Source organism: Colobus angolensis, unplaced genomic scaffold (assembly GCF_000951035.1).
Source record: "Colobus angolensis palliatus isolate OR3802 unplaced genomic scaffold, Cang.pa_1.0 Scaffold3, whole genome shotgun sequence".
NCBI classification, from domain to species: domain Eukaryota; kingdom Metazoa; phylum Chordata; class Mammalia; order Primates; family Cercopithecidae; genus Colobus; species Colobus angolensis.
This window is the reverse complement of record NW_012116265.1, coordinates 18584761-18603648: the sequence shown is the minus strand read 5'-3', so window position 1 is coordinate 18603648 and position 18888 is coordinate 18584761.

Here is an 18888-nt window from a genome sequence, read left to right as displayed (position 1 = left end):
TGCCAATATTTGTTCATTAATTCATTTCTCCCTTTTTGGATGGCTGGGGAACTAATTTAACTTTATATTATGAAGGCAGTAGACAGAAGAGTATAATGAACCCTCATCTACTCATTACTTAGTCCCAAGAAATATTGACCTAAGGCCATTCCTTCGCTATCCATGCCCCATCTGCTTAATCCCCTCCCATATTACTTTGAAGCGAACTCATGACACCATATCATTTCACCTGGAAATATATCAAAGAATGTATCTCTAATAGATAAGAACTTTAAAAATACAACTGTAATATCATTGTCACCTGCAACAACATGAACACTAATTTATCAGGTGGTGCTTTGAAAACTCAGGGGAGGTGTTTGGTAAAGCCACAGAATCCTGAGATCCTGCATAAATGTGTTTCAGGAAGCAATTATGGATGTCCAGGTTGGTATAGATCCGATGTCTTCAACAAGACCACACGGCATAAGCCAGGGTGATAGGGTGGAGAAGGAGCTAGAGTGAATTAGGGACAAGCAGGGTTGTGGTGTAGGAGGCTGGGTCAGAGTTTTAGCAGCCAAAAGAAGGGGATGCGGGGTGCAGAGGGAGCTTCCTCAGCCCCACTTAGTGCTCCAGCAGGCAGGAGGCAGTCGTCCAAAGGAGATAAAGTGAAGAAGGGATGGAGCAGGAAGGAGAGAGAGGTGTAAGGAGAAGGAGGTGTAAGGAGAGAGAGGAGCTGATATTGAGGAAGAAAATGAGGAAGAGGAGAGCAAATATGAATAATGACTGAGCACCTACAACCCGCTAGATGTCAGGGGCACTGCTTCTGCCCCACCTCCAGATTTCCAGGAGAGGGGCTCCCCCAAACAAGCCTGACCTCTTGCTCATCCTCTCAGGGAGTTGCTCTATTGGTGGATCGAGGTTAGGGACAGGCACTATATATGAATGTATAAACTGCTTTCTTTTTTTGAGACGGAGTTTCTCTCTTGTTGCCCAGGCTGGAGTGCAGTGGTGCGATCTCTCGGCTCACTGCAACCTCTGCCTCCCTGGTTCAAGCCGTTCTCCTGCCTCAGCCTCCTGAGTAGCTGGGATTACATGCATGTGCCACTAGGCCCGGATTATTATTATTATTATTATTATTGTTATTATTATTTGTATTTGTATTTTTAGTAGAGACAGGGTTTCTCCATGTTGGTCAGGCTGGTCTCGAACTCTCAACTTCAGGTGATCTGCCCGCCTCGGCCTCCCAAAGTGCTGGGATTACAGGCGTGAGCCACCGCACCCAGCCCTATAACTGCTTTTATAAGGAAGGAGGGCCATGTGTCTTTGGCAGAAGAGGGGCAAGGTTCCAGCCCATGCCTTGAGAGCAACCTCCACCAGGGCCTTGGTAGAGCCAGGGTGACATCCACCAAAGCAAAGGAGGAGGAAGGCAGCAGAAATGAAGCGGGTGGTCTTCTCACTGGAGGGGTGCAGAGAGGCAGCAGTCTCCCCGGAGGGTCTGGTGGCAGGCGCACCCCCAGCTCCCTCCAGCTTTATTTTTGGCAGGGCAGGAAATGTGAGTGTGTGTGGGTGACCTGAGGAGGAGGGGAGGTGGGGTAAGAGGGTCCCTAGATTTGGTAAATCTGCGGGGGTTGTGGGGGCTTCCGGAGCCCCCGGGGTGTGGGTAGGGATGGGGACAGCCCCAAGCAGTGCCGGGCACAGCTGTTGTGGGTACAGTCATGTCCAACTCCTTCCCAGCTGGAAACGCTGCGGCGGATGGTATCACCAGCGAACAGGCGGACTTCAGGCCAGAATGCCTTCCTCCAGGGCTTTAGGGGAAAAGGGCAATGACGCCGTGGTGGTCGGCGCCCTGAATACCCCGAGGGACCAGGGCCCCTTGTTCTACATGAAGACCTGGGCCCGTGCCCTCCTGGGTTCTTCCAGTCCCATCTCAGCCAAGTACTGATGTAATAACTCAGTGGCAGCGCCCAGAGGAGAACAGAGCTGCCGTGGTTAGAGATGCTGTTCCCCTCAGCGCCTGACTCCCCTGTTACTTAGTTACTTAACCGCCCATCTGCTCATTTGACAAGCCCCGAGCGCACATTTGCAGAGCTTCCTTCCGGGACTGCACGGATTGCAAGAGGCCCCTAGTCTGGCAAGGACTTGACTCAGGGAAATTCTTCCTATCCTTTCTTACTAGAAAAGGCATAAATTGGAGGTGAGCCTCCTTGATTAGAATGGGCACAATGGCTGGCGGCCACGAGACCCAGAAGAGGTCACTGGCGTTGTTGCTTCCCAGACAGCAAGCCAATGTTGGTGAGATTACGGTGTAAAGAGGCAGACTGAATGAACCAGACCTGGGACTTGTCTTCATCTGCAAACGGTAATAACGGTGGTTACCCCCCAGAGCACTTCTGACATGCTGAACGCTCTTCCAAGCCCGGCTCTAACGCATCGAAGGCATGTTCTAAACATGCATTATCTAATAACGCTATTCCGGATTTTGCAGATGAAGTATCAGAGCCACTAAGAGATGACATCACTTGGCCAAGGTCACATAGCTTCTGGGGCCAGGATTCTGTTTTGCCTTTGCGAAGAACAGGGAACATGCGCTGCACTTTTCTAAAGTAGAAAAATGAGCTGATGTCAGGGATTCTTTCGAGAAAGCAAATTTCAGAGCTGTTGCTGAGATCACGACCCATTCAGCAAAATGTCCCAAACGCTGAATGCATTTCTGAGTCTCTGGTTTCACTTTGCAGCACTCGGCATAAGTGATGCTCACAATAATGACCTTCAACCACCCAGGAAACGTTCATTTATATTTTGCAAGCTCTGTTTAATGGATGAAGGAGTAACAAGTTTTAAAAAATATTTTGATCAACACAGTGGCTCATGCCTGTAATCTTAGCACTTTGGGAGGCTGAGGCAGGTAGATTACTTGAGGTCAGGAGTTCAAGACAAGCCTGGCCAGTATGGTGAAACCCCGTCTCTACTAAAAAACATAAAAATTAGCCAGGTGTGATGGCGGGTGCCTGTAATCTCAGCTACTCAGGAGGCTGAGGCAGGAGAATTGCTTGAACCTGGGAGGTGGAGGTTGCAGCGAGCCGAGATTACGCCACTGTACTCCAGCTCGGGTGACAGAGCGAGACTCCGATACATTAAAAAAAAAAAAAAAAAAAAAAAGATTTGATCTTTTTAATGATTTTAGTGATTTGATCAAAACCAAATCACTAAAGTTAAACACTTGAAAGAATTAACCCTGTCTTTGTAAAGTTTGGCTAACCTGGTAACTCATGCCAGGGACACTTAGCTTTAAAATTGTCCCCTCTGGAGGGGCTTTGCTCTTATGCCACAAGTATTGCTGCTGCGTCTGCGAAACAGGAAGGAGCAGCATCTCCCCATTATTTCCCTGACAAGTACCCCTAGAAGATGGTGGAGTCCACGTGGTGAAGTTCTCCTTCTTCCACTGGCCTAAGTCTGAAATTCCCCAAACGCCTGGAGGCTTGCAATGCTGGGCAGCCGGCAGTTTCCCCAGCAGTTGCCCTGGCATCTTGCCCCCTTTACACAAAGCAATCACTGTTGCAGAAAATGAGGGTCCTGTGATCATTTGGCACCACCCCCTGCCTGGCATTTGCGTGGGAGAAGGGACTTTCTTTCTTTCTGACAATAGATTCTGATCACAAACCAGTCCCCTTTCAGAGGAACAGCTCCCATGGAATGACTCTGCCCAGAGGTAAGAACTGAGGGGCACAACGGAAGTGATTTCCTACTCCCCACCCTCATGGCCATCAATGCTCAGTCAGGCCCCTATCCTTGAGTTTGTTTCAAACAGTGGCATATCTGGTCCCTGGCCAGTGAGACAGGCACCCTGTAGTTAGTGGTCTAGATTTCCAGCCTTACCTCAAAATACAGGTGTAGGCCAGGTGCGGTGGCTCAAGCCTGTACTGTCAGCACTCTGGGAGGCCAAGGCAGACAGACCACCTGAGGTTGGGAGTTTGAGACCAGCCTGGCCAATGTGGCAAAACCCTGTTTCTACTAAAAATACAAAAATTAGCTGGGCATGGTGGCATGCGCATGTAATTCCAGCTACTCAGAAGGCTGAGGCAGGAGAATCTCTTGAACTCAGGAGGTAGAGGTTGCAGTGAGCCAAGATTGTGCCATTGCACTCCAGCCTGGGTGACAGAATGAGACTCTGTCTAAAAAAAATAAAAGGAAAGCAGGTGTAGTGATCCTTTCTTACAGGTAACATTTCCTTGCTAAGAAATGAACACTGGTACAATACTATAACTAAACTACAGACTATGGATTTCTCCAGTTTTTCCACTAATGTCCTTTTCCTGTCCCAGGATATAATCCAGGGTACCATATTGCATTTACTCGTCATGTCTCTCCTCTCGCCTGTGAAAAGTTTCTTAGTTGTTCCTTATTTTTCATAACCTTGATACTTTCAGGTATTTTATTAAGTGCTTGGGTTTATCTAATGTTTTCTTATAACTAGACCAGGGTTATGGATTTTTTTAGAAGAAAAGTCCTTTTTTCTTTGCATGTCACAAGGAGGTACATGATATCAACATGACTTATCAATGGTGAAGTTACCTTTGTTTGCATGGTTAAGGTGGCTCTGCCAAGTTTCTCCACTGTGAAGTTACTGTTTTTCCCTTCCTAAATTCTACTTATTAGAAGTGGGTCACTAAGTCTAGCCCATATTCAAAGGGAAGGAAATAAAACTCTACTTGCTGGAGAAGGGAGAATGTACATATGTATTTTGGAATTTAATCTATAAAGAAAATTTGTCTCAGGCTGGGTGTGGTGGCTCACACCTGTAATCCCAGCACTTTGGGAGGCCAAGATGGATGGGTCACTTGAGCCCAGGAGTTCAAGACCAGCCTGAGCAACATGGCAAAACTCTGTCTCTACAATAAATACAAAACATTAGCTGGGTATAGTGGCATGCACCTGTAGTCCCAGCTATTTGGGTGGCTAAAGTGGGAGGATGGCTTGAGACTGGGAGCTCAAGGCTGCAGTGATCTGTGAGTTAGTCACTGCAAAGAAAAGAAAATTTCTCTGTAGTTCATATATTAATTTATTTATCTTGGCATGGACTCATGGATATTTATTTTATTCTTTGGGTTATAATAATCATCATGGTTATATATCATCCAATCCTTTCATTAGTTTGTTGCTCAAATTGTTCCAACCTTGCTCACTGGGAACTCCTGGTTCCTTTTGACATGCCCACATTAAAAAAAAAAATGATGCATAATGGATGTACATAGTTTTGAGGCCCCCATTTTTTTCCATTTCCTTACTTTCTGGCATTACAAGGTGCTCCAAACTCACCTTGTGTTTTCACTGCTTTAGCCCTAGAATCAGTTATTTCTCCAAGGAGCCCTGGTTCCCTTAATCAGAGAATGATATTTAGAAACCATGTTTCTGAGTGTTGGGTGTGCTCATTGCTACTGGGGTGTCATTGCTTCTAGGCCCTCTCAGTGAACAGTTAGGAATATTTACATATATTTAGGTATATATGTATGCATACTAATCCGTGAATATGTGCATATCTATATTTATTTGTGTATCTGTCTATCTGTATATATACTTTTAAAAAGAGTTTGTGCCAGGTGCAGTGGCTCACACCTGTAATCCCAGCATTTTGGGAGGCCAAGGTGGGTGGATCACCTGAGATCAGGAGTTTGAGACCAACCTGATCAACATGGTGAAACTCTGTCTCTACTAAAAATACAAAATTTAGCTAGGCGTGGTGGCACATGCCTGTAGTCCCAGCTACTTGGGAGGCTGAGGAGGAGAATCACTTGAACCCGGGAGGCAGAAGTTGCAGTGAGCCGAGATCGTGCCATTGCACTCCAGCCTGGGCAACAAGAGTGAAACTCTGTCTCAAAAAAAAAAAAAAAGTTTATATTATCTCTGACTGGAATCCAACCCCTGCAGGTTTCATTCTAACCTTCCCCCTTTTCTCATTGTCACTTTTTTCTCTGATGGTGAGAAACCTGACTCCCATATCTATAATTTATTTACATATTTGTTCAACCCTAGTATACATGTGAAGTAGTTTCAGAATCACCAATCTAGTTCCCTATGAAAAATAAATTTATCAACTAGAGTATAGTGTTTTTGCAGAGTTCTTTTTGCAGAGCTTTTTTTTAGCTTTACAGATTCCAGTCAAACACAACATTTTCCATTGTGTGTGAAATTTGTGACAGTGAAATAAAAAAGAAAAAAACCCATCATTTTCCAAAGTTACTTAGGTCAACTTCTTTTTTTTCCTTCTTGATGGGCACATCTTAATATTTCCAAAACATTTCTATGACTGGCTTCTTTTATCATATCATTGTTGGATGGGGGAAGAAGAAACCATGATATGTGAAGATTGAACTGGTTGTCTCAGGTCACATGATCAGCTGGATCATGATTAGAACTACTTTGGGCTTTGCTGGACCATACCACCTTTCCTAGAGTTGCTGTTTTCTTGGTGGGTTTGGGCTGCAAAGCCAGCTGTTACAGAGAATGTCTGGTGAAAGGAGAAGGTGAAGTATGACTGGGAAGCTCTGTCTTTTTTGGTCAGGCAGAATTGTCAGATGTCAGTGGGAAGGAAGCTTAGAGATCTCATGGCTCAACTCACTTTCCTTATGGATGGGGAAACTGAGTCCTAGAGAGGTGATGTACCTTGTCCAAGATGAACTAGTTGGTTAGAGCCATGGGTGGGAATAGGATTCAGGACTCTGTGTTCCCATATCTGTGATCTTCCCACCACACTGCATGGACTACAGGGTAAAGGGGTGGCAGGTTTGCAGAGACCCTTTAAAATTGTTTTGACAGGGCTGGGAGAATTTGCCATCATTCCCTAAACAGAGAGGTTCTTTCATACCTTAAGCATTCTGAAGTGGTCAGAGAGCTAATTAAGAAATGCCTGATGGGTCTGGAAATTTGCTTCCCACATGTTGCAACAGTAATGATCTCATCTAAAAGTGGCGACTTGAGGGACGCTGTGAATTCCAGAACTGCCATTTTTAAGCGTGTCATGTCCTCTCTTAGTTGTCACCCTCTAGCATCTGCAAAGCTGAGGATAGTAGTGTCTATCCTGTTCAGGTCATGGAGTTATTTTAAGGCTCCTTACTTAACTATAAGAAAGGAATCAAAGCTTTTTTCTTTCCTTTCTAACTGCTGGTTTCCTAATCTCCAGCATAGTACATAGAACACAGTAGGAATTCAATAAATATTTATTGGATGAATGAAGGAAAAATCAAATGAGGTCCTTCAGGTAAAAGTACACTGTCATCTCTAAAGCACTATACAGATGTAAGGGACTGCTAATGGCATTAACTAACACTCTGAATTAGGGCAAGTTGCTTACCCTCTGTGGACTTCAGCGTCCCATCTGCCATACAAGATGCTCTAGGATCATCTTGCATTTTGGATTAAAGTTGATGATTTCTAAGGTCTCTTTCAGATCTGTAATTCTGTAATTGCAGTGTATACATTATCAAGAGTATCTGTGAGGATTTTCAGATTGGTTTAGGATATAAAAGTATCACACGCCATCATGAACTAGAGCAGAGATAACATGCTAAATTCTTTTCATGTGTGATTTCTAGCTGATTGGTAGTGGCTGCCTGGAATGCAATGTTAAGAAAAACTCTGAGGGTCAGTGGTATAGTGATGATTAGTGATTAGTGAATGATTAGAATGATAGATTCGTGATGTCAGGGACACAGAATATCAGGTAGTTGCAAGTATGCCAAATATCTGCCATCTAGATGCCTAAAACAGTGTTGCCCTGGAATGTCTGGGAGCAATGTTACTATTATTATTTTCTTGATTTTGCGTGAGAGATTGCTTGGATGAAGCCAGGGTTTCTTAGAGGTAAACACAGAGCCCTATAGACTTGTATTAAGACTTGTTACCCTTCTGCCTTTGATTGCCTCTCTCTTTTTTTTTTTTTTAATTTATCAGGCAAATAAAGATGAACATGTTCAACTGATTGATGAGAAGCACATCTAGGCCCAAGATTCCTTCTACTACTCTGGGACTCAAGCAGATACATGGCTTCTGTTCTTGAGGAAACTGAGAATGTAGAAGGATGCAAACATTCTAGACATAAACATGAACCTACTCACCCAACAAGTACATGTTGAACACCTACAGTATGCTAGGCAGGTCCAGGTAAATGACTTGGCCCTGAAGACATAGGTGATATTTTCAGGATAAAGGTCTTCTCCCTTTCTCTTATTTCCTTAACACTGGTAGTCAAAACATTGAGTGATCAGTATGTGTGGGTCCATGAGCTTTCTGAATATAACCATTATTTTCCCCAGTCTAGCCAAGTGATGAGGAAATAATAAGTTTTGGGTCTGATTCCCAGAATTCTTGATGAAAATACATAAACAGGCCGGGCGCGGTGGCTCAAGCCTGTAATCCCAGCACTTTGGGAGGCCGAGACGGGCGGATCACGAGGTCAGGAGATCGAGACCATCCTGGCTAACACGGTGAAACCCCGTCTCTACTGAAAAAAATAAAAAAACTAGCCGGGGGAGGTGGCGGGCACCCATAGTCCCAGCTACTCAGGAGGCTGAGGCAGGAGAATGGTGTGAACCCGGGAGGCAGAGCTTGCAGTGAGCTGAGATCCGGCCACTGCACTCCAGCCTGGGCGATAGAGCGAGACTCCATCTCAAAAAAAAAAAAAAAAAAAAAAGAAAAAGAAAATATATAAACAAATCTCCTAAATCTCTTGTTGCACATGGGGAAAGTCAGCCAGCCAAGGAGAAACCTTCGTGGGTCATTAGGTACCATCCTGTCTCTCAATGTACTTTTAAAACCCAAGGAGGCCATGAACGTGAGGATGTTCTCCTTCATCCCTGTTTACCCAGAGTGTGGAGAGACCGCTGTGTGTTGGTTTGGGGGTCATGTGTATTGTTCCTCCCCATGCCGTTTCTTCATGACTGGCCAGAAATGTATCACAAATGGAGGACTGACATGACAACCCCTGCCCTTCTTCTAGCAGGCCTTCCTTTGCCCTAGCGACACGGGCTTCCATTTACCTTCCCTCAGGACTGGGCTTTCTCCACTGTCCAGGCAGTTTCTGAAGAGACCGCACAACCTAACCGAGTGATTACTTCAGGACTTGAAATAGCTTTTTTCCTGTCCCAGATATGACACAGTCACTTCCTCAATAGAGCCATCACTCCAAGAGGAACAGGATGTCCTTGTAACGGAGCCAGGAAGGTCACATGATCAGACAGCCGGGGGCCTCCTGGGACCTTGTTTCCCCTTAAGCTGTTGGCAAGGACTTGTCTCTGAAAGTCTGTCTATGAGAGGCCCTGGCAAGCCATCCCGAACCTACCCTCCTATAGGGTTTCAGTCCAGAGCAATTTCTGCAGGGAGTAAATGTTTGATGAATGAATGACAAGCAGGGTGATTGGGGAGGATTTCTGTGGAATATCTTTGGTGATCACATAGAAATAAACCCAGCATGCACAGGCTTCCACACTAGGAGATCAGGGAATCCCTATGATCCCATTATCTTTGTCTTCAGTGGCACCCTTAAAGGAGGCCGTAAAGTTTGGACAAGCAGCCCAATTCGCTGATTGGGGAATCCTTTGGCATAGTCTGGAGCCAGCTAGAGTAGAGAGTGAGAAACAAGGAGGAAAGATTTTCCCTAGAATTCAGGGTCAGGCAAAAGAGAAAGATATTTATGAAGGCTGAAGCTCAGACCCAGCACCAACTCCAGACCCCCAGACCTCACAGACTCATGGTCAAGTTTTATTGGGAAGTGACTGAGCACTACAGGGGAAAATATGATTTAGGCATTTATGCAGGAGCAGGGTGTGGGGAGCTGAGAAAAGTCTTCAAGCGGCCTAAAGAAGGGGAAAATTAGCTGAGTCAGAAGCCAACAAGAGGAACCTGAAGGAGAGGAACTTGGTGTGTAGAGTCAGAGGCAGCCTCATGTTGGGAGAGAGAGTTGAGTATTTTTAAAATCTTTAATGTCTGGTGCCATGAAAGTCTTTAGGAGACATAAAGCAATTCTACATTTATTTAGTGAAACCTTCCAGTCAACTAAAAGTCACCTTTAGGGTAAATGGGAGAATCCCTTTTAAATTAAATTTAATTCAGTTTAAGACAAGGTTTTGCTCTGTCACCCAGGCTGGAGTGTAGTGGTGCCATCTCAGCTCAGTGCAACCTCTGCCTCCCGGACTCAAGTGATCTTCCTGCCTCAACCTCCTGAGTAGCTGGGGCTATAGGTGCAAGGGTCAGGTCACTACACTTAGCTAATTTTTAAATTTTTTTTGTAGAGACAAGGTCTCACTATGTGCCCAGGCTGCTCTTGAACCCTTGGGCTCAAGCAATCCCCCCAGAGTGTTGGGATAGCAGGTGTGAGCCACCATGCCCAGCCAGAATCCCTAATCAGACTAGGAAAACCTTCCAGAATACCAGGAACCCAGAATACCAGGAATTTTCCATGGCCATCTGGTCTTGCTGCTCAACCTCTTCTCTTTTCTCCAAGAGTACAATAGCAGATAAACCCAAAGGCTCCAGGGCCTTTGACCTATGGAAGAATTGAAGCTGGTCATCACACAGGTGAGGTTGCACAACTTCAGTTTATGTCTGGGACATGGAGAAAGCTCCCTGGCCAAATGGTGGACATCAGGGTTGCATTGGTTAGAGTGCACATTTGCAGTCAATAGAGTTCACTCTAGCAAGTTTAAGAAGGGGTTTGTTTGGGGATATTGGGAAGATCACAGAATTGTCAGAAGGGCTGAAGGAACAAGCTCTAAGCCAAAATTGCATGAACAGTTCCTAGAGACACACTGCAGGATTGGGCTGGTAAGGAGCTGTTACCACTGCCAACCATGAACCATGGTTGTCTCTGCTGCAGTCAAAGAGCTGCCACTGCCACCTTCAGCCCCAGAAACCTGCTGCACCTGCTACCATCTGGGCTTGCACACCTTCTGTTTCCTCATGTAGCTCACTTCCAAATCAAAGTCTCATGTGGGTGCATCTAAGTGGCAAAACCTAAGCCACGTGTCTGTACCCAGCAGCAAGCAAAGCTGAGAAATGTCTACACACATATATACAGAGAGACACAAATTCAATGTGAATATCCTTAAAATGTGGAGAGATTATGCTTTTGGAAGTCAAGAATGACATATATCTACTACAAGAAGTCTGTGAACTGTGGCCTGAGATGCTCAGGAAAAAGTCGTCTGTGGAAAGTGCCCCACTGTGTGGGTGAAGTGATAAGAGTCCCTGGTGGACTTCCCTCAATAGCATTAAGCTCAGTTCATCTTAGGCAAAATGGAGAAGTAAGAAATGCTTGTGTTCTAGGTTCTTCACTCAACCAAGCAAAACTGTTATTACCATTTATTTATTTTTAAGATTCTTTCAAAAAGATTTGAGTCAACCATGGTATTGTTTTGCATATTTACAGTACTAGTCAATACTGGGCATCATGAAAGACACAAATAGTTACACACATGGCCTCTGGTCTGGATGGGGAGCCATGAAAACACACTAATGCCATCATTATAAACATGCCAAATCCTATATGATGAGCACCAAATGAATGTCATGGATAGGTGATCATATTGCTCAGTGCAGAGCTGTGGTTTGGGGTAGTTAGGATGGCTTTTTGGAGGAGGCAGGACCAGAGGTGGGTCTTGAACAATGGGTAGGATGCAGACAGACAGTGAAGAGGAAAAATCAGTCCTAGGGGATAGAAATGAGGTGAGCAATGCCTGGAGCGGATAGAGGGTGTGACTATAAATGAGCTCCATGGGGGTGGATGGTCAATTCTAAGTCTAGAAGCAGTGCAAGGTTTGAATAGAAGAATTGTAGATGACAACAACAAAAATTTGAATTGGGACCATATTTTGGAGGATCTTGGTTGCCTCATGAATTAGTCAGGACTGTTTTAGTTTCAAGTGGTAGAAATCCAACTCGAATTTACTTAAGATAAAATGGAATTTATCATTGCATCTCATTAAAAAGCCCAAGGGCATAAGTATGACATATAGGTGGGTCCATGTTCTCAAAAGATGTCATCAGGGCTCAGTGTCTCCTTCTCTCAGCTCTGGCTCACCTGCATTGGTTTCATTTCCCAGGAGGCTTTCTCCATGTGGTGGTCCCTGGCAACTCTAGGCTTACCTCATCTCATTTCAGCAATCTCTTGCCAAATATTTCCAGAAGAATTCTCCAAATTCTTAGGACTGAGGCTGGTTGGTTGGCTCAGTCTGGGTCATAAACAACTATCCTCTAACCCTGCTGGAACTACAACCATGGCCAGAGGGATGTGGGCTTTCTCACTGACCAGGTCTGGGACATGGCCCAAGAGGTCAAGTTCATCTCCACCCCAACCATATGGAGGAATGGCCACTAGCAGATGCTGCCAGTACCCCATCCTTATCCCCTTGGTCCTTACCATTTCAGAGGATGCTGGCTTAATTTTCTACTGTTAACACCCTCATGTCTTTCCCTGAGGGCTTTCTCTCACCACCAGAGTCCACTCTGAACACATTCAAGAAAGGCCAGAAGTGCCAGGGAGTTAACACCTCCTAAGGGCAGTCCTTGGCCAATGGCTGATGGAGTTGGAGGATAAATATCCCAGTTTTTTTGTCTCGGGTGAGATGACTCTGTGACTCATGTTCTACAGTGTTTCTCAGAGTTGCCCTGTAGGATTAAGTTCCAGTTGCTCAGTGTGGTCACTTGAATGATGATACACTTTGCATTGACTTCCTTCCTTCTCCATCTCACTTTCCTACTTCCCTACTGGTATTTCCTGGAATTTCCTCCCCAATAAACTCTCCCACTTGAATCTGTCTAAAGGTCTGCTTTTGGGGAATCCAAATTAGGATATTCCCCAATGGAAGACCAGATGCTGTTGCCAGGATAAGGGAAAGTGGATACTGGGTAGATAAAAACAATGGATATCAGCCTCTCTTGGTTAAAAGATTTGGGATTTTGGCCGGGCATGGTGGTTCATGCCTGTAACCCCAGCACTTTGGGAGGCCGAGGCATATGGATCACGAGGTCAGGAGTTCGAGACCAGCCTGACCAACATGGTGAAACCCCATCTCACTAAAAATACAAAAAATTAGCTGGGCATGGTGGCATGTACCTGTAATCCCAGCTACTCAGGAGGCTGAGGCAGGAGAATCACTTGAACCCAGGAGGCGGAGGTTGCGGTGAGCTGAGATTGCACCACTGCACTCCAGCCTGGGTGACAGAGTGAGACTCTTTCTCAAAAAAAAAAAAAAAAAAAAAGATTTGGGTTTTTTATTTATTTTTTCCTAGGACTGTATTTGTCTGCTTCTTTCTAAAGATATTGAGTGAGTCCATTGATGGGAAAGCCACAGCCTACTCACTGTGGTGGTCCCAGACCTGGTGCACAGCAGATGCTAAAACAGTGTTTGTTGTACTGAATTGAATTTTATAGTCAATGAAGAATCATTAAATAATTTTGTGAACTCAGAACTGGAAGAGTGTGTTTTGTTTGCTCACCAAGATTCTATAACCTGGTGGCAGTGTGGAGGATACACTGGGGAAAGGGAAGATAGAGAGACTCATTCAGAGGCAATCACAGTAGTTTTGGCTTGAGGTGATAAGAGTTGGGACCAGTTAGTGGATGCAGGAGTGTGAAGGAAAGGTCAGAGGGGTGAGACTGGGCATTGGTGGAATATGGGCAGGAGATGAGACCATGGCTTAGTAAGAAGAATGATAATTTCTTCAGGAGTTGCTCACCTGGCCAGGACATAGCATAGTTGTCCAGTTTCCTATTGTTAGGGGATTTGTAGAATTTCCACCATAGTTCTTCTTCTGAGGAGAGAGTGTGTGTATATTGGCAGGGGGTGATAGCTGGAAAAGGAGTTAACTAAGGGCAAACATTTATTAAGATCTGTGATGGTTGGTTGTATGTGTCAACTTGGCTGAGCTATGGGGTGCCCAGATATTTGGTAAACATTATTTCGGGTGTTTCTGTGAGGGTGTCTTTGGATATTTGAGGGTGTCTTTGGATAAGTCTTCTACATTGGATAAGTCTTCCACATTTCAGTTGATAACTGAGTAAAGCAGGTAGTTTTCCCTAATGTGGGTGGGCTTCCTCCAGTCAGTTGGAAACCTGAATAGAACAAAAGGCTGACCCTCCCTGGAAGAAGAGGAAATTCCTCTTATTGACAGTCTTTAAGCAGGAACATTGGTTTTTGGGTTTTTTCTTGCCTTTGGACTCAAACTGCAACATCAGCTCTTTCTGGGTCTTGAGCCTGCAGGCCCTCAGACTGGATCTACACTATTAGCTCTCCTGGATCTCAAGACTGCCAAATGCAGATCTTGGGACCTGGCAGTCTCCATAATTGTATGAGCCAATTTCTTTCTTTCCTTTTTTTTTTTTGTGACAAGGTTTTGCTCTGTTGCCCAGACTAGAATACAGTGATGTGTTCATGGCTCACTGTAGCCTCAACTTCCTGAGCTCAAGTGATCGTCACACCTTAGTCTCCCAAGGACCTGGTACTAAAAGCATGCACCACTATGCCTGGTTAACTTTTAATTTTTTTGTAGAGACAGGGTCTCACTATGTTGCCAAGGCTGCCAATTACTCATAATAAGTCTCAATCTCTTTATAACTACATCCTATTGGTTCTGTTTCTCTGGAGAATCCTGACTAACACATGCCTCATGGGTCCATGCCTCGGAGAGTGAGATCAGATGGTAGTTGTTCTTAGCCAATAACTGGGGAAACCCTTAACCAGAGAGATGGGATAACTGGTGCAGGGAGAGAACTTTTATATGTGTCAAGATTCCAAATCAGGTATGTGTTCAGGGGAGAATGAGGGAGAAGTACAGATTGATTTAGAACTATGAAGGTGTTCATACCATTGCTGGGGGAGGTTGCATTTTATTATTATTATTTTAATTTTTTTTTGTAGAGACAGGGTCTTGCTGTGTTGCCCAGGTTGATTTCAAACTCCTGGCCTCAAGTGATTCTCCTGCCTCAGCTTCTCAAAGTGCTGGAATTACAGGCATGAGCCACCACAGCTGGCCTCTGTGTATTTTAAAGCCTGTATTCCACAACTAGCTGCTGTGATTTGAACGTGTCCCCCAAAGCTCATGTGTTGGAAACTTAATCTCCATTGCAACAGTGTTGGGAGGTGGGGCCTAATAGTAGGTGATTACATCATGAGGTCTCTGCCCTCCTGAATGGATTCATGCCTTATCATAGGGTTGGGTTAGTTATCATGGAGGTGGGTTCCTGATAAAAGGATAAGTTTGCTCCCTCCTTCTCTCTATCGTGCATGCTCACTTGTCCTTCCATCTTCTGCCATGGGATGATGCAGCATGAAGGCCCTTGCAAGATGCCGGCATCATGCTCATGGACTTCCCAACCTCCAGAACCATAACCAAATAAGCTTCTATTGTTTATACATTACCCAGTCTGTGATATTCTGTTATAACCTCAGAAAGTGGACTAAGACATATTACCTGTCAGATGGCATTAAAGGATCCAAAGTGGGTTTCTGCATTCTTTGGGAGATGTAAAAAGGAGTTTCAAAATTTCCCTAAACTAGCCCCCAGTACCCAAGGTGCCCTCTTCATTGCTGGAACTGAGTTTAACCAGGTGAATTTCAACTGTTCTGTTTCTGAAGAGTCCATCCTCTGAGGAGCCTGAAGTCCTCTGAAATTCTGCGGGATCTTGTTGCAATTGTTTTTAGAGACTTTGACAGATGAAGAGCAGCATCACCTCAACTCCACTCCTGGAGTTGACCCTGACTCCTGACAGCAGCATCCTCTTTTCAGCTCTTGTGATGCTTGAAGATGACCTCTCAGAGCTCTGCTTGGGCAGGAGGTAGATGGATTTATTTAGGCCAGGTGTGGTGGTGGGTTGGCATAGGCGATTTTGGTCTGTCTGTGTGCTCCATCCCATGTGGCCTTGACTTGGAGGTGGTTTGGCATCATATCAGTCAGAGGCTTTGGCTATAAGGGAAAAAGAGAAATTATAGGAAGGCCATCAGGGGTTCATGGAGTTGATGGGGGTTAGAAAAGCAGGCTTGGAAAGTGGCCAGGAGTGAGGCACAAAGCACAAAGGTCTTTTATCTGGGTCAGCCTGACCCCAAATTGCTGCCCCTGCTCCTGGCTTCCAGAGCACTGTCCCCACTGCCATCAGACATACTACCTCTTCCTCAAATGCCCCTGAGCTGGCCCTTTGCTTCAGTCACTCATTCCAGCCTCAAAATCCCTGGTAGGAGGGACTGATTAGCTGAGCCTAGGTCACATGCCCAGGCCTGCTCAGCATGGCAGAGGTCAAAAAGAGAACCTCTTCACTTCCCTTCCATTTCTGGAGGTGGTTGGAGGTGGGGAGGGACTGCATTTCTCCCATACCGCACAATGGGGAATTGTCCCACATGATTAAGGGAGTTAATCCTGGACAATCAAAAACTCCTGATGGATTTATCCTCTGAAGAGCATCTGGGGCATGTCTGATGTTGTACAGACAGCAGAACCTACCCACTTCTTCATTCATGGTGCCTGGTTGGAGATTGAGGAAACCAGGCACCACCATTAAAAATCCTCAGACCTCACCATGAAATACCTGATGGTTCTGGAGATAAGCACCTGCTGCCTGGGTCTCTTGGTAGCTGCCCTGGGGCTGGTATGGGGGTGGAGCGGATCCACAGCCAGATACTTTACCGGGTAACCAGAAGAGAGGCTAGAAACACGGAGATGCCAGCCTTCCCCACATGTCAGTCTGGGAGGAGCATGGCAGAGGATAATTCCAGGAGTTAACTGGCAAAGGAAGAGGCATGATTACTTATACTGGGGAGCCGAGACCATGCCCTGGGTGATACTCCCTGTTCCCCAATAACAAGCAATTAACATTGTGTGAGGTTCTTATTTTTAAGGCACCTTCCTGTATATTTGACAAAGAAAAGGTTTTTTGTTTTTTTGGTTTTTTTTTGAGACAGAGTCTCTGTCTCTCAGGCTGGAATGCAGTGGTACTGTCTCAGCTCACTGAAACCTCCATCTCCCGGATTCAAGCGATTCTCCTGCCTCAGCCTCCTGAGTAGCTGGGATTATAGGTGCCCACCACCATGCCTGGCTAAGTTTTGTATTTTTAGTAGAGACAGAGTTTTACCGTGTTGGCCAGGCTGGTCTCAAATTCCTGACCTCAAATGATCTGCCCACCTTGGCCTCCCAAACTGCTGGGATTACAGGCATAAGTGACCACATCCAGACAAGAAAAGGATTTTAAATGGTGAAATAATAATAAAGTAAATGCTTTCCTTAGGTTTGAATGAGGTCATACAAGATAGGATCTTCTTGAGGGCAGGGACCACTTTTTCACTTGCCTTTGCATCTCTGGTGTATAGCATAATAAGTGGTGGATGATGATAAGTACTCAGTAACTGTTTATTGGATGAATGAAGACTAGCGATTGTGTGAGAGTCAATGTCATTAAGCTGATACTTAGGGGCAGGTTGAGCAGTTGTGGTTGGGCTGGTTGGTTGAGAGATGGCTGAAATGCTTTAAGATATGGGACTTACTGAGGGGTTAGGTCGCAGACTGAGCACTCCAGGCTGAGAGGTGATTGCTATGTGTTCACCAACCTCTATTTCCTTTTCCTTTTGGGCACATGGCTAGATTACATTTCCCAGCCTCTCCTGTAGTTTGTTGGGGGCATGTGACTCAGTTCTGACCAGTGGGATGTAGGTGAAAGTGCCATATACCACCTCTAGTCCTGGTTCCTAAAAGTATCCCCTGTGATCCATCACTCTGGTCTTTCATCCGCTGGCTGTACACTGAAGATGCAGTGGGGGATTCCAGGCCTTAGGAGATGACAGAGCCACCAGGGAAAGGGCTTGGGTCCCTGAATGACTATATGGAGCAGAATTCCTCACCTTTGGTTTCTTATCAGTCTGTGACAGAAGTGAGAAATTAACCTGTATTGTGTTAAGCCACTGAGATTTTTGGTTGTTACAGAGTAGTCATTAACTACCCTACTATAGGACAACTCATTTTAATGTGGGGAGGCAGAGAGTGGAGCTAAGTATTGCTAGTTATGGCAGAGGCTTGGCTGCAATTTTCCTCCTCTAAGGTGAAAAAAAAACAGATGTGCTCACAGGCACAGATAAGTTAGGAGAGAGAGAACCAATTGTCAGGGAGGACTTGGGACACTTCTAAGCTTGAAGGTTTTAAGGTGACAGGGATATATCCAAGTGGATGTTCTGTGGGCCAGACCTGAGATTTGGTTAGAATTTGTCCTCACAGAAGTGGTCACTGAAGCCATAAGAGAAATGGCCTACTTGAGGAAGAGCTTATGAAGGGAAAATAGTGTGGCATCCAGGACTGAGTCCTGGTGACTTTCCAGAGTTAGAAGATGGCAGGAGGGGGAGGAAGAGCTGGCGAAGGTGCCATCTGAACAGTAGGAGGAGATGCCTGTAGAGACACATCAGCCAAGGGTGGAAGAAGATTCCAGTAGAAGGTGGGGATCACATACAGAAGAGATTAGACTTCGGATATTGAAGAGACTCAGAAAGGACCTTCCTTCTCCAAGGACCAAGATGAATGGAGAGAAAAGGCCAGGTGAGGGTGGAAATAGGGAGGAGATAAGAGGAGAAACCAACCTTTTCTACAACACGATAGAGCTGCTGCCTTGTGATTGGCAGGTGATTGTATCATTGTAGCTGGGTGATCTTTCTTTGCTAGGGCTGGAAACTGAGCTCTCCACGCATTGCTTTGAGTGATTTGCACCAGGGGGTGGGGAATAGGGGAGTTGCTTTGGTATTCTGGTGTCTGGGGCCTGCAATAGGGGAGAGAGAAGAGCAAAGGAGGGGTTGCATGAGATCCCTGTGAGCAGAAAGGGGCCAGGACTCAGCTGAACTTGGATATAATTGCATGACTTAGCTAAATTTGGGTATAACAGCGAAT